General features: G+C 35.8%; 1 protein-coding gene across 2 annotated transcripts in view; it reads left to right on the top strand.

Annotated features, from left to right (window-relative positions):
* The window catches only part of TMPRSS15 (transmembrane serine protease 15), a 214670-nt gene that overhangs the window by 17983 nt on the left and 180403 nt on the right, over nt 1-16284 (top strand). The window contains exon 1 of one of the 2 annotated variants that reach the window (NM_001428064.1): nt 9240-9344. The exons of the other annotated variant lie outside the window; for it this stretch is intronic. The gene's annotated coding sequence lies outside the window, so the exon portion shown is untranslated. Of the gene's footprint in view, nt 1-9239; nt 9345-16284 lie in introns of those variants that run through there. 2 annotated transcript variants of the gene reach the window in all.

The following is a 16284-nucleotide window of genomic DNA, read 5'->3' as shown; positions in this document are numbered from 1 at the left end:
CTTTTGAATATAGAAATCTGTAGAGTTTAAATAACCAACTATATATCCTATAATTTTGTAATTTTTATGTAAATATGGTCTCTTCAACTTTTTGTGGAACTTTCAAAAGTTCTCTTTCTCTTTTCCTCCACTGTCTCTCTGTCTCTCCTCTCTTGTCTTTCTTTTTCTCTTCTGTTTTAAAAAACTAAAACTAAAACTACACAAATACACTTTTTGACGTACTTTCAGTTTCTCTCAGGTCATGCAACCATAATCTCCCATTTATTTTCACTCCACTAGCTTCTGAGATTCGTTTATTGGTAGCATCCATAGGACAATATTATAAAATATCTTTATCATATTATCATTCCCACAACAAAAGTCTTAGGTCCCTCGTTCTAGCTCCTGATTGGGCCCCACCTTCCTCTTTACACAGACACACAATTTTCCCCCACTGATTGAATCTGTATATTTTAGATTTAGGAATTCTACTTTATTTCTTCCCTTTTCATCTCTTCCCTAAAACATTTTTCCAAGTCAGACAATTTTTTAAACTCTGATATGTTAGGTATTTTTTAATAAAATAATCAAAGGTAAACCACTCTATCTGCTATTTTCTTCTCAGTATTGGATTTATCAAGACTTATTACTCAAAAGAATGCATTCTTGTCCTCAAATTATAGCTCCATGATAGGCAAGTAGGAACTTAGTTTATTATTATTATTATTATTATTATACTTTTCATTCTGGGATACATGTGCAGAACGTGCAGGTTTGTTACATAGGTATACACATGCCATGGTGGTTTGCTGCACCATCAACCCATCATCTACATTAGGTATTTCTCCTAATGCTATCCCTCCCCCAGCCCCCTACCCATCGACAGGCCCTGGCGTGTGATGTTCCCCTCCATGTCCAAGTGTTCTTATTGTTCAGCTCCCACTTATGAGTGAGAACATGCAGTGTTTGGTTTTCTGTTCCTGTGTTAGTTTGCTGAGAATGATGGTTTCCAGCTTCATCCATGTCCCTGCAAAGGACATGAACACATCCTTTTTTATGGCTGCATAGTATTCCATGGTGTATATGTGCCACATTTTCTTTATCCAGTCTATCATTGATGGGCATTTGGGTTGGTTCCAAGTCTTTGCTATTGTGAACAGTGCTGCAATAAACATACATGTGCATGTGTCTTTATAGTAGAATGATTTATAATCCTTTGGGTATATACCCAGTAATGGGATTGCTGGGTCAAATGGTATTTCTGGTTCTAGATCCTAGAGGAATCTCCAGACTGTCTTCCACAATGGTTGAACTAATTTACACTGTCACCAACTGTGTACAAGCATTCCTGTTTCTCCACATCCTCTCCAGCATCTGTTGTTTCCTGACTTCAATGATCACCATTCTAACTGGTGTGAGATGATATCTCATTGTGGTTTTGATTTGCATTTCTCTAGTGACCAGTGATGTTGAGCTTTTTTTCATATGTTTGTGGGCCACATGAATGTCTTCTTTTGAGAAGTGTCTGTTCATATCCTTTGCCCACTTTTTCATGGGGTTGTTTTTTTCTTCTATATTTGTTTAAGTTCCTTGTAGATTCTAGATATTAGCCCTTTGTTAGATGGATAGATTGCAAAAATTTTCTCCCATTCTGTAGGTTGCCTGTTTAGTTTGACGGTAGGTTTTTTTTTTTTTTTTTTTTTTTTTTTTTTTTTTTTTTTTTTTTTTTTGCTGTGCAGAAGCTGTTTAGTTTAATTAGATCCCATTTGTCCATTTTGGCTTTTGTTTCCATTGCTTTTGGTGTTTTAGTCATGAAGTGTTTGCCCATGCCTATGTCCTGAATGGTAATGCCTAGGTTTTCTTCTAGGGGTTTTTTGGCTTTAGGTCTTACATTTAAGTCTTTAATCCATCTTGAGTTAATTTTTGTATAAGGTGTAAGGAAGGGATCCAGTTTCACTTTTCTGCATATGGCTAGCCAGTTTTCCCAACACCATTTATTAAATAGGGAATCCTTTCCTCGTTGCTTGTTTTTGTCAGGTTTTTCAAAGATCAGATGGTTGTAGATATGTGACGTTATTTCTAAGGCTTATTTCCTGTTCCATTGGTCTATATATCTGTTTTGGTACCAGTACCATGCTATTTTGGTTACTGTAGCCTTGTAGTATAGTTTGAAGTCAGTTAGTGTGATGCCTCCAGCTTTGTTCTTTTCACTTAGGATTGTCTTGGCTATATGTGCTCTTTTTTGGTTCCATATGAAATTTAAAATAGTTTTTTCTAATTCTGTGAAGAAAGTGAAGGGTGTCTTCATGGGAATAGCATTGCATGTATAAATTACTTTGGGCAGTATGGCCATTTTCACCATATTGATTCTTCCTATCCATGAGCATAGAAGGCTTTTCCATTTGTTTGTGTCCTCTCTTATTTCGTTAAGCAGTGGTTTGTAGTTCTCCTTGAAGACGTTCTTCACATCCCTTTTAAGTTGTATTCCTAGGTACTTTATTTTCTTTGTAACAATTGTGAATGGGAGTTCACTCATGATTTGGCTCTCTGTTTGTCTGTTACTTGTTTATAGGAATGCCTGTGATTTTTGCACATAGATTTTGTATCCTGAGACTTTGCTGAAGTTGCTTATCAGCTTAAGGAGATTTTAGGCCGAGACAATGGGGTTTTCTTTTTTTTTTTTTTTTTTTTTTTATTATACTTTAAGTTTTAGGGTACATGTGCACATTGTGCAGGTTAGTTACATATGTATACATGTGCCATGCTGGTGCGCTGCACCCACTAACTCGTCATCTAGCATTAGGTATATCTCCCAATGCTATCCCTCCCCCCTCCCCCCTCCCCACCACAGTCCCCAGAGTATGATATTCCCCTTCCTGTGTCCATGTGATCTCATTGTTCAATTCCCACCTATGAGTGAGAATATGCGGTGTTTGGTTTTTTGTTCTTGCGATAGTTTACTGAGAATGATGGTTTCCAATTTCATCCATGTCCCTACAAAGGATATGAACTCATCATTTTTTATGGCTGCATAGTATTCCATGGTGTATATGTGCCACATTTTCTTAATCCAGTCTATCATTGTTGGACATTTGGGTTGGTTCCAAGTCTTTGCTATTGTGAATAATGCCGCAATAAACATACGTGTGCATGTGTCTTTATAGCAGCATGATTTATAGTCATTTGGGTATATACCCAGTAATGGGATGGCTGGGTCAAATGGTATTTCTAGTTCTAGATCCCTGAGGAATCGCCACACTGACTTCCACAATGGTTGAACTAGTTTACAGTCCCACCAACAGTGTAAAAGTGTTCCTATTTCTCCACATCCTCTCCAGCACCTGTTGTTTCCTGACTTTTTAATGATTGCCATTCTAACTGGTGTGAGATGATATCTCATAGTGGTTTTGATTTGCATTTCTCTGATGGCCAGTGATGATGAGCATTTTTTCATGTGTTTTTTGGCTGCATAAATGTCTTCTTTTGAGAAGTGCCTGTTCATGTCCTTCGCCCACTTTTTGATGGGGTTGTTTGTTTTTTTCTTGTAAATTTGTTTGAGTTCACTGTAGATTCTGGATATTAGCCCTTTGTCAGATGAGTAGGTTGCGAAAATTTTCTCCCATGTTGTAGGTTGCCTATTCACTCTGATGGTAGTTTCTTTTGCTGTGCAGAAGCTCTTTAGTTTGATTAGATCCCATTTGTCAATTTTGGCTTTTGTTGCCATTGCTTTTGGTGTTTTGGACATGAAGTCCTTGCCCACGCCTATGTCCTGAATGGTAATGCCTAGGTTTTCTTCTAGGGTTTTTATGGTTTTAGGTCTAACGTTTAAATCTTTAATCCATCTTGAATTGATTTTTGTATAAGGTGTAAGGAAGGGATCCAGTTTCAGCTTTCTACATATGGCTAGCCAGTTTTCCCAGCACCATTTATTAAATAGGGAATCCTTTCCCCATTGCTTGTTTTTCTCAGGTTTGTCAAAGATCAGATAGTTGTAGGTAAGCGGCATTATTTCTGAGGGCTCTGTTCTGTTCCATTGATCTATATTTCTGTTTTGGTACCAGTACCATGCTGTTTTGGTTACTGTAGCCTTATAGTATAGTTTGAAGTCAGGTAGTGTGATGCCTCCAGCTTTGTTCTTTTGGCTTAGGATTGACTTGGCATTCACAATTGCTTCAAAGAGAATAAAATACCTAGGAATCCAACTTACAAGGGATGTGAAGCACCTCTTCAAGGAGAACTACAAACCACTGCTCAAGGAAATAAAAGAGGATACAAACAAATGGAAGAACATTCCTTGCTCATGGGTAGGAAGAATCAATATCGTGAAAATGGCCATACTGCCCAAGGTAATTTACAGATTCAATGCCATCCCCATCAAGCTACCAATGACTTTCTTCACAGAATTGGAAAAAACTACTTTAAAGTTCATATGGAACCAAAAGACAATGGGGTTTTCTAAATACACAATGATTTCATCTGCAAACAGAGACAATTTGACTCCCTCTCTTCCTATTTGAATACCCTTTATTCCTTTCTCTTGCCTGATTTCCCTGGCAAGAACTTCCGACACTGTGTTGAATAGGAGTGGTGAGAGAGGGCATCCCTGTCTTGTGCCGGTTTTCAAAGGGAATACATCCAGCTTTTTCCCACTCTGTATGATATTGGCTGTGGGTTTGTCATAAATAGCTCTTATTATTTTGAGATACGTTCCATCAGTATCTAGTTTATTGAGAGTTTTTTGCATGAAGGGGTGTTGAATTTTATTCAAGGCCTTTTCTGCATCTATTGAGATAATCATGTGGTTTTTGTCATTGGTTCTGTTTATGTGATGGATTACAGTTATTGATTTGTGTATGCTGAACCAGCCTTGCATCCCAGGGATGAAGCCGAATTGATCATGGTGGATAAGCTTTTTGATGTGCTGCTGTATTCGTTTTGCCTGTATTTTATTGAGGATTTTCGCATCGATGTTCATCAGGGATATTGGCCTAAAATTTTCTTCTTTTCTTGTGTCTCTGCCAGGTTTTGGTAAAAGGATGATGCTGGCCTCAAGAAATGAGTTAGGGAGGAGTGCCTCTTTTTCTATTGTTTGTAAGAGTTTCAGAAGGAATGGTACCAGCTCCTCTTTGTACCTCTGGTAGAAATTGGCTGTGAATCCATCTGGTCCTGGGCTTTTTTTGGTTGGTAGGCTATTAATTACTGCCTCAATTTCAGAAATTGTTATTGGTCTATTCAGGGATTTGACTTCTTCCTGGTTTAGTCCTGCAGGGGTGTATGTGTCCAGGAATTTATCCATTTCTTCCAGATTTTCTAGTTTATTTGCATAGAGATGTTTATACTATTCTCTGATGGTAGTTTGTATTTCTGTGGGGTTGGTGGTGATATCCCCTTTATCATATTTTATTGTGTTTATTTGATTCTTCTCTCTCTTCTTTATGAATCTGGCTAGCAGTCTATCTATTTTGTTAAACTTTTCAAAAAACCAGCTCCTGGATTCATTGATTTTTTTGAAGGGTTTCTCGTGTCTCTATCTCCTTCAGTTCTGCTCTGATCTTAGTTATTTTTTGTCTTCTGCTAGCTTTTAAATACGTTTGCTCTTGCTTCTCTAGTTCTTTTAATTGTGATGTTAGGGTGTCGATTTTAGATCTTTCCCACTTTCTCCTCTGGGCATTTAGTGCTATAAATTTCTCTCTAAACACTGGTATAGCTGTGTCCCAGAGATTCTGGTACATTGTGTCTTTGTTCTCATGGGTTTCAAAGAACTTTTTCTTTTTCTTTTTTTCTCTTTTTTTTGAGACAGAGTCTCACTCTGTCACCCAGGCTGGAGTTCAGTGGCACGATCTCAGCTCACTGCAAGCTCTGCCTCCCGGGTTCATGCCATTCTCCTGTCTCAGCCTCCCGAGTAGCTGGGACTACAGGCGCCCACCACATGCCCGGCTAATTTTTTGTATTTTTAGTAGTGACAGGGTTTCACTGTGTTAGTCAGGATGGTCTCCACCTCCTGACCTCGTGATCCACCCACCTCGGCTTCCCAAAGTGCTGGGATTACAGCCGTGAGCCACCACGCCTGGCCAAAGAACTTCTTTATTTCTGCCTTATTTTCGTTATTTATGCAGTAGTCATTCAGGAGCAGGTTGTTCAGTTTTCATGTAGTTGTGTGGTTTTGAATGAGTTCCTTAATCCTGAGTTCTAATTTGATTGCACTGTGGTATGAGAGACAATTTGTCATGATTTCCATTCTTTTGCATTTGCTGAGGAGTGTTTTACTTCCAATTACGTGGTTGATTTTAGAATAAGTGTGATGTGGTGCTGAGAGGAATGTATATTTTGTTGATTTGGGGTGGAGAGTTCTGTAGATGTCTATTAGGTCTGCTTGGTCCTGAGCTGAGTTCAAGTCCTGAATATCCGTGTTAATTTTCTGTCTCGATCTCTCTAATAGCGACAGTGAGGTGTTAAAGTCTCCCACTATTATTGTGTGGGAGTCTAGGTCTCTTGTAGGTCTCTGAGAACTTGCTTTATGAATCTGGGTGCTCCTATATTGGGTGTATATATAGTTAGGATAGTTAGCTCTACTTGATGCATTGATCCCTTTACCATGAGGTAATGCCCTTCTTTGTCTTTTTTGATCTTTGTTGGTTTAAAGTCTGTTTTATCAGAGACTAGGATTGCAACCCCCGCCCCCCGCTTTTTTTTTTTTTTTTTTTGCTTTCCATTTGCTTGGTAAATATTCCTCCATCCCTTTATTTTGAGCCTATGTGTGTTTTTGCACATGAAATGGGTCTCCTGAATACAGCACCCCGATGGGTCTTGACTCTTTATCCAATTTGCCAGTCTGTGTCTTTTAATTGAGGCAATTAGCCCATTTACATGTAAGTTTAATATTGTTAAATTAATCATGCTAAATATGTTAAAAAATTATGTGAGAGATTTGACAAAGTCTCTCAGCATTTACTTGTCTGTAAAGGATTTTATTTCTCCTCTTATGAAGCTTAGTTTGGGTGGATATGAAATTCTGGATTGAAAATTCTTTTCTTTCAGAATGTTGAATATTGGCCCTCACTCTCTCTGGCTTGTAGAGTTTCTGCTGAGAGATCCATTGTTAGTCTGATGGGCTTCCCTTTGTGGGTAACCTGACCTTTCTCTCTGGCTGCCCTTAAAATTTTTTTTTCCTTCATTTCAACCTTGGTGAATCTTAAATGAGTGATTTTCTTGATGCTCTACAAACCAAACTCTTTAAGCAAGCAATTTTTTTTGAAAGCCACTTGCACAACTGTTTTCTTGCTTGCACTTCTGCTTTTTATTTTTCATAGGCCATGTTCAAATTCTCAATATCTTAAAAATATTTTTAATAAAGTCTGCTTAAATGTTCCAAAAGTTTTATTTTATTTTATTTTAACAATGTTATTCAAATATAATGGTGTTCCTTCCTTATATATGGCCATTTACAAACACAATATTTGCTTGATTATGTCTAATAGTGATTTATCTAATTAAATAAATTTTCTTCTAGGTGTAATATACCCTCCTGAAGTAAACCTTTATTGGACAGGTAGTTAAAAAAATAGCAATTCCAAGCATAAATTACTAGTCTACATCACACTTTCTTGTATGTAGCAATGATTTGTAGAAACAAACAATTATAATTAATTATAATTTACCACATTGTGTTTTCATATTGCTATTATACACAATCTTGAGTAATACTTGAATGCAATTTTTAGTCTTCTTTCAAGATTTTATTTCTCAAAAGACCAATTAACTGTCAGCATTCCGTGACCTTGAGAGCTAAGAGTTTATCTCTTCTCAAAATATGAAATATATTTTCTACATGTTACCAATGCTATGCAGTAATCTTGGTTGTGCCTCTTCTTTCATTACATGAAAATTTACAGTCACATTAGGAAGGGTAAATTGAAGTCACATCATAATCATCATCACGTGAAGAATACAATAAAATTAGTCTCACAAGCGGTGAAAAACTTAACTTTAAAAAATTTAATATATGCTGATCAAGGCAGTTTTTCTAATTCTGATAACCAAAGACATAGAAAGAAACTCCTCCTCCCATAAAGGAAGATTGTGCCTATTTTATAAAACATGAAGTTGAACTCAGGGCAACTATAGTATCCAAAGATCGTTGATAACTTTTAAAAGGCACTGAAAATAAATCGACTTTAAGTTATGACAAAAATTATATAGTAAATAGTTAAAAGGAGGATGGGGAAGTGTCTAAAGGAAACATTATTGTACAAAGAAATTTAAAACTATGAGGTTCAATTTTATTTCATAAACTATTCCATAAAATTTTGCTTATAACATAAAATGTGTAGTATTTCTTAGAATGAAAACTGTATTGTAAGATATTGATTTTCCCTTCCTGAAAAAGGATATGTGTGGGGACTTTAGTTTTTCTTAATTCCTTGCTATTCATGCTACAAGATTCATACAGCACATTTATTTTTTTTAAATCCTGCTTTATTAAGTTGTTACTGAAACACTAGGGATTTTGCTCACCACACAGAAAGCCAATCACTGAGACAATGAGTATTTCCAAGAAAGAAGGCTTTATGTGAGTGCTACAGTCAAGGAGAATGGAAGATTAATCTCAAATCCGTTTCTTCAAGTGACTAAAATTAAGGGTTTATAGAGCAGGGAAGAAATGTAACTACATGTCGAAAAACAGAAATTAGGGAAGTGTACGAAAGAGGAGTTGGTCAATGGGTAGCAGGTGGTCTGTTAGGCAATTGTGATGGATGGAGATCTTACGTTTCATTGGCCAGATGCAGTGATCTGGTAAGTTTCAGTTCCTTGATACTGTCAGGAAACCTGATGGTCGATTTGCTGAGAAAGGAACTAAGATAAGACAAATGTAATTTTTTCAAGCTCTAAGACAAGGAAGGTAAATTTCTATGTTCATTCAAGGAAAACCATAAACATCAGTTCTATGGGGAAATCAGGCTGATTTCAAGGTGAACTGTCAAATAAAAATAGTATATAATTAAAGTGTAAAACATGGTGAATTCACAGCCATTGAAGGAAATAGCAATAATATGTATGGTTAATTTTAGGTGTCAACAGTGCCCAGATGTGTGGTCAAAGATTATCATGGATGTTTCTGTGTTTTTAGATGAGATTAACATTTACTCAGTGAACTTTGAGTAAAGCATTGGGTCCTTCATTATGTGGATGAGTCTCATCCAATCAGTTGAAGGTGACTGAATAGAACAATAGATACACCTCACATGAGTGAGAGGAATTCTACAGCAGATAGTCTTTGCCTTTGAACTGCAGCATGAACTCTCCTCTGGGTCTCCCACCTGCCAGCCCACCCTGCAGAGTTTGCATTTGCTAGCCTCCACAATCGGGTGAGCCAATTCTTTAAAACAAATCTCTTTCTACAGACACAAACATTCTATTGTTTCTGTTTATTTGCAGAACTCTGATTACTGCACAGTACAGATAAATAATCGAATAACTTAGGTAAAACATTATGGGTACTATCATACGAGTTTATTCAATGAACTGCTGAATGTACTACATAAATAGAAAGAGAAAGAAAAGTCTTGTGTTCCACTCAATAGAGAAAGAAAAAATGACTAAATTTAATAATTCAGAATAAGACTTATGAGCAACTGATACAACAGAAGAAAATGGTATCCAAAAAAAAAAACCTACTGTTAAGACTACATTTAATGGTGAAATATTGAACTCATTCTCATTAACACTGAGAATATTTTCTCTGACAACTCATTTTCCATATTGCTCTAGAGGTTCAATCCAATGCAATGAGGCAGAAAAATATATATAAGCCATAAATACAGGAAAGTGGCAAAATTATATCTCTCTCAGAGAACGTGATAATCTACATATAAAAAAGAAATTACCAAGAAACTACCTACATAATGAGTAATATTTAAACAACAGAATAAAATATGAAAATATAAAAATCGATAGTATTATTATAAGCTATTAATAAACTACTGGTTTTTAAAAATTCATGTATTATAGCATCAAACAACATTCCTAGAAATAAATTTAATTAATTATGTGTGAGACCTTTACACTGAAAATTACAAAACTTCTCTGAGCCAATTTTAGATAATCAAAATAAATGGAGAGATGTATCATGTTCACAGAGAAGTAACAAGTCTGAAGAATCAATAGTTCTTCTTAGATTTATTGATATATTTAAAACAATTCCCATGAAAATACCAGCATACTTTGACAAGTCAATTGTAAAATTTATATGAAAAGTAAACATTCTAGAATAAGACCAAAAATTATGAAAATAAATCAACACATTTGTAGCATTTTAATTATTAGACATATGCATTTGCTTTAAAGAAACAGTAACCAAGACATGAGATATTGACTTAAGAGTAGACACATTTGCCTATAATCCCAGCACTTTGGGAGGATGAGGCAGGTGGATCACTTGAGGCCAGGAGTTCGAGACTAGCCTGGCCAACATGGTGAAACCCTCTCTCTACTAAAAATACAAAAATTAGCCAGGCATGATGGTGCGCCTCTGCAGTCCCAGCTACTCGAGAGGCTGAGTCATGAGAATCACTTGAACTTGGGAGGCAGAGGTTGCAATGAGCCAAGATTGTGCCACTGCACTCCAGACTGGGTGACAGAGCAAGACTCTGTCTCAAAAGAAAAAGAAAAAAAAAGAGAGTAGACCTGTTGAAAACTGGAACAGATTAAAGAGTCCAGAAATGGATGCACCCTTATAAGATAAGTTGATTTTTATAAATGCATCAAATTAACTGGGGGAAAATTTATTGCAACCATAATGCTGGAGTAAATGAATATCCACATGGAATAAAACTAAACTTGACCTTGTACACTTTATATACCTATACACACCATATACATATACAAAAGCACAATCAAAGACACATCATTGACTTAAACGTAAATGCTAGACTATGAAGGTCCTAGAAGAAAGCTAATGAGAGTATCTTTACTATCAAAGAAACAAGACAAAGAATAAATAACAACAAAATTAAAAAGACAAATTTTATTTCATGAAAATTAAAATGATATAATCATCATAAGATATATTTTTCACTTTAGAAAACTCACATGATCAAAAGAAATAGTTGCTCATGGTATTTTTGGCAGCTGTGTAGCAGTCTGCATGTGTTCTCCAACCAGGAATTTTATTTTGGGAAAAGTACCATGGGTCTGTTAGGGTTGAGATTCTCTTCTACGGGTGTTATGGAGACATTGTTAGAACTAACGCTTAATCCATTCTGTGGCTGTGAAATACATAGTTTTTGCAGTAAAATGTTGACTCTAATATTTTCTATTGTTAGTGACAGGCTCATCTCTCACAAGTCTAGCAGCTACCCCGTGTCAGAAATTTCATGAATGGAAACACTTTGTCCGACCACTTTGTGAAAACAACCGTAACTCCTCTGGAGTTCTACTTCTGCCTTTGATTAAAAGATATCCAGCAACCATTGCTGAATTTCATCTATTTGAGAACCACTTGAGATTCTTGAAACCTCAAAGACCTAACACAGTTCTGGCATAGTGTGCATTCAATATGAGTAAATTGACTAAACTGACTGAATATAGTCTAAAAGAACGAAAATTTCCCACCCTGAAGATAGATGCCAAAAGTAAGCTTTGTCATGCCTTCCCAAATATACCACTTTGTGACTTACCAAAGAATGCTTGAGCTCCCTAATTCCTCAATTATTTTTTTCATTCATGCACAAGGTTCCAACAGCTCCTTCCAGATGGTGTCTGAGTTAGCTAAATGACAAAATAAATGTGAAGAATGCCTTAACCTCAATCCTCCTTATACCTTAATATAAGGCTATCAAAAATTATGTCATTTTATTTCTGATTAGTGGACAAAGAAGGAAATGGTAGCACCAAGCACACTTACACTAACCTCCTGGCCTTCGTCTCAATGCAGTATACGCTCAGTCTGAATAAGGATCTCTCTTACTAAAGGGTATAACAACGGATGGAGATGATGTTCATTTTTCTAGAATTATGCTCAAAAGTTTCTGGGCTCCCAAAATCAGTTGGTTATTCAAAAGTTATCTAAGTGCTCAGGCCACAGAATTTAAACAACAAAAGTAGATTATGTCAATTATGTGTCCATCTATTGATGAGGATTCGGCCATTTTTAGTGGTTTTTAGAAATCGTCACCTCCTTCTTACCAACAAATATCCCCTAGAAGTAGAAGGCTTAGGTTGTTGCCTTCTTGCTGAAATCAAGGACTTCCTATTAGAAGTGGGAGCCCATTTCTTATTAGCCCAACTGCTTTATCTTCTTGCAGAAACAAAATTTTTTGCTACAGGATTTTAAACTCTATTGCATTATTAATAACTACTATAAGATTGTTAGTTTCACAAATCAAACATTATACGTCGCTTTGCATTCCTAAACTTCCTGGAAAGATAATCACACATTGAAACTTAAGTGATCTCCTGTACATAGCATACTATCTAGGGTTTTTAATGACAAGTCCCCATCAGCACCCACTCCAACGTAAGAAGTTGCTTTTCCTTTATAAAGAGGTTTAGCACAACTTCATTTCTCCCAAGGAAGTTGGGGTAGGTGAGAAACGCACGTGTCTCCAATATTTTTTCTGGCCTAATTAAATATGAAAGCCTCAAATATTTTAAGACTGACACCATTCACATGCTGTCTTTCATTTTTCTTGTCTAAGTCTGTATGAAAAATTACTATGATAATAACAGACCGCATATGTTAAGATACTCGGTAAGCACTATGCTGAGCAAGTTACATATAATTATTTCAATTATTTCAACAGTCTACCAAATTGTTACAATTACTATGCATTTCACAATAGGAAATTGAGGCTTAGATAGGTCAAGTACTTTACTGAAGGTCACACAGTAAGGGGCAAAGAACAAATTCAAATGTCTCTCTGTCTAATAACAGAGTCCACTTTTTTAAACCTAACATTCTATTGCCTAAATGTTATGGAATTCACTATAGAAAATTTAAATTTGGGTATTGACTGCTGAATTGAGGCTCTTTCTACATCTTATTTTCTAGAACAGCGTATCTTACCTAAAAAGGAAGTTACCTGTCGTTTGAAATAATTACTCATAACTTTGTAAAAGGAAGATATACATTTCTGAAAATCTTTATTGAGTTTGAACATATGTATCAAGGATAATACATTTATTCCAAGTGTATGCTTTGATTACTTTTATAATCAGTAGTAGCACTACTTATGTATTAAATTATTTATATGTGATTTACATTAATGAATAATATACAGCTCTAATTAACTATTCTAACTAGCTTCATAGTAAGAGTCTTGCTTAATATTTGCACTGTTTCCTCATGCTATTTTTAGATTATCTTAATTTAGTGGTTTAAATATCTTACTGAAATTTAGGAAACTAGGTAGCCCTCTTCAGATCTAGTCTCAAATTCCCTCTAAAACTTGTAGTTCAATTGAAATGTCCTGAATATTGAGAAATGTAACTGGCAAAATAAGTGGGCTTTGTGTGTATGTGTTTAATTAACATGAATTATAAATAACATCATTTTAATAAGTAACTTAAGAACCTATGCGAGTAATTATTTCACTTCTTAGATAAAAATAAATTTGCCTATGTAGTTGTTCAGTGAAACGCTGACATTAGACAATCATTCTATTTTAGGATTTGTAAATGAAGGCTGAAGTTCTAAGGAATCTCCCAAAGGAGAAAGTTAATCCCTGAATCCCCTGTAAATATTTTACTCACTACTTAAATTCCTGCCTTGTGGGCACCTTAAAATTATCTATTAAATAATTCTGTATTATCTATTCAAAAAAGTAATTGCAGTAATTTCATTTCTTTGAAGAAAAATAATTATTTGACTTTTCTAATTAAAGGATTTACTTCCCATGTTAATTAGATTCATATAATTTTACTCACGGAATTTATTTTACTTTAAATCATTTGCAAGAGCATTGGTTTAGTCATCTTAGTAACCTACAAGGTGCCAGAATTTAATTGTTCTGAGGAAACCAAATCAAGTGTTATCTAGATTGCTATACAATACTATGCAAGGAGGGACATTTTCACTCCTATTTCCTTTTTGATTTGGTTTCATCCTCGCAATTGTTAAAATTAGTTACAATTACTTGTTATCCCTTCTCTTCTAAAATAGTTTTAGGGAGTTAATTATTACACGTATTTCCCCCAAACTCGCTGATTGTCACTGTTGATAGCTAACCTAAAACTAGATTTCTTTGCTGAGGAACTCAAGGAGGTCTTCTCCTCCCTGACAACAGGAATGAAGGGTAAGTAGACATTTTCCTTGTAAAGAGCAAAGTTCAAAACCTCTGCAAAGAGCTAATGTTCAGAAGTAAAATTTGATAAATATATAATTCCCACATCTAGAGAGCTTATTAATAGGAATTTAGAAACTGAAGGCCTGATATTTCTTGCAAGTACAGGTCCTAACTTCATCAGCCTAAATATTTCCTAACTGCAGATATATTTTTCATGTAAGTCTAATGTTGATGAAAAAATACCTAGAACCTGTGTAATGGCTTTCCATAAAGGACTATGATTATGTCATTTCGTTGACAATAACAGAGCTTTATCAGAACATTAAAATTTGTCTATCTCCTATGCCCCTAAGAAAAGCTATGTATTTTCACACTGTATTAGTCCATTCTCATGCTACTAATAAAAACATACCCAAGACAGGGTAGTTTATAAAGGAAAGAGGTTTAGTTGACTAATAGTCCCACATGGCTGGGGAAGCCTCATGAAACTTACAACCATGGTGGAAGGGGAAGCAAACAGGTCCTTCTTCACATGGTGGCAGGAGTGAAGGGAGGAAAAAACCCTTATAAAACCATCAGATCTCGTGTGAACTCACTCACTATCACAAGAATAGCATGAGGGTAACTGCCCCCATGATTCAGATACTTCCCACTGGGTCCCACCCATGACCCACGGGGATTAGGGGACCCACAATTCAAGATGAGATTTGGGTGGGGACACAGCCAAGCTATATCACATACTGTGATAGTTAAATTTGTGTGTCAACTTGACTTGGCTAAGGAACACCAGATAGCTAATACAATATTATTTTGGGATGTGTCTGTGAGGATGTTTCTGGAATAGATTAGCTTTTGAATCAGTAGATTGAGTAAAGAAGATCTGCCCTTACCAATGAGAACAGGCATTATCCAATCTGTGAGGCCCAAGATAGCACAAAAAGGCAGAGGAAGGGCAAATTCATTTTCTCCATCTTCTGCTCTTGGACGTTGGAGCTTGTGATCCTCCAGCCTTTAGACTATGGCACTTATACCAGCAGCCCCTCCCCTCTCAGACTCTTGGCTTTGTACTGGGACTAAGAGTTACACCATTGGCTCCTCCTGTTCTGAGCCTTTGACTCAGACTGAATTATACCACTGGCTTTCCTGGTTCTCCAGTTTGCTCACTGGCATATCACGGGACTTCTCAGCCTTTGTATTTGCTTGAACCAATTTCATAATGAATCTCCTTTTATATATCTCTATATATATCCTATTGGTTCTGCTTCTCTGCAGAACCCTAACTAATACACATATTAAAATGGCTTCAGGGCAAAAGAAAATACTTCTTTCTATTTGAAGAACTTAGTTGGAATCCTTATGGAAGGAAACATCTCATCAGTGTACAAAAGAATATCACGTTAGCAAGGAAGAAATGATGCATTCAACATCTAGGCAATTTTTCTACAAAAGCATTTTCAAAATGTCTACATTTCAAATTAGGGGTTATATTACAAGCATGAGTATCCTCTGGAGCTTTATAAATTGAGTTTCTTATATGATATTGTCTCCATTGTTGCAAAATTAAAGTTTAAATTTTCTAGTATTTAATTTCCAATATTCACATATTGTCCTTTGACAACTAGATCTCAATAAATCAAAGTAAAAATAACTATGAATTTGCTTGTTACCCTTAGCCCCTGGCAAATATCATATGCTCTGCTCCCATGAGTTTAACTCTTACAGATACTTCATACAGGTGGAATATTGCAGAATTTGTCCTTCTGTGATTGGCTAATTTCATTTAGCATTATGTCCTTCAAGTTAATCCATGTAGTCTCAAATGGCAGGATTTCCTTCTCTTTTGAGTCTTACTCATATTATACACATATATACCAGATTTTCTTTGTTCATTCACTGTGATGGACCCTTGGATTGTTTCCATATCTTAGCCATTGTGAATAATGTTGCAATGAATATAGGAGTGCAGATATCTCTTAGAGATCTGAATTCCAATTCTTTTGGATATTTACCTGAAAGTGGGATT

The sequence above is a fragment of the Pan troglodytes genome, chromosome 22 (assembly GCF_028858775.2).
Source record: "Pan troglodytes isolate AG18354 chromosome 22, NHGRI_mPanTro3-v2.0_pri, whole genome shotgun sequence".
Taxonomy (NCBI): Eukaryota; Metazoa; Chordata; class Mammalia; order Primates; family Hominidae; genus Pan; species Pan troglodytes.
This window is presented reverse-complemented; position numbering and strand designations above follow the sequence as displayed.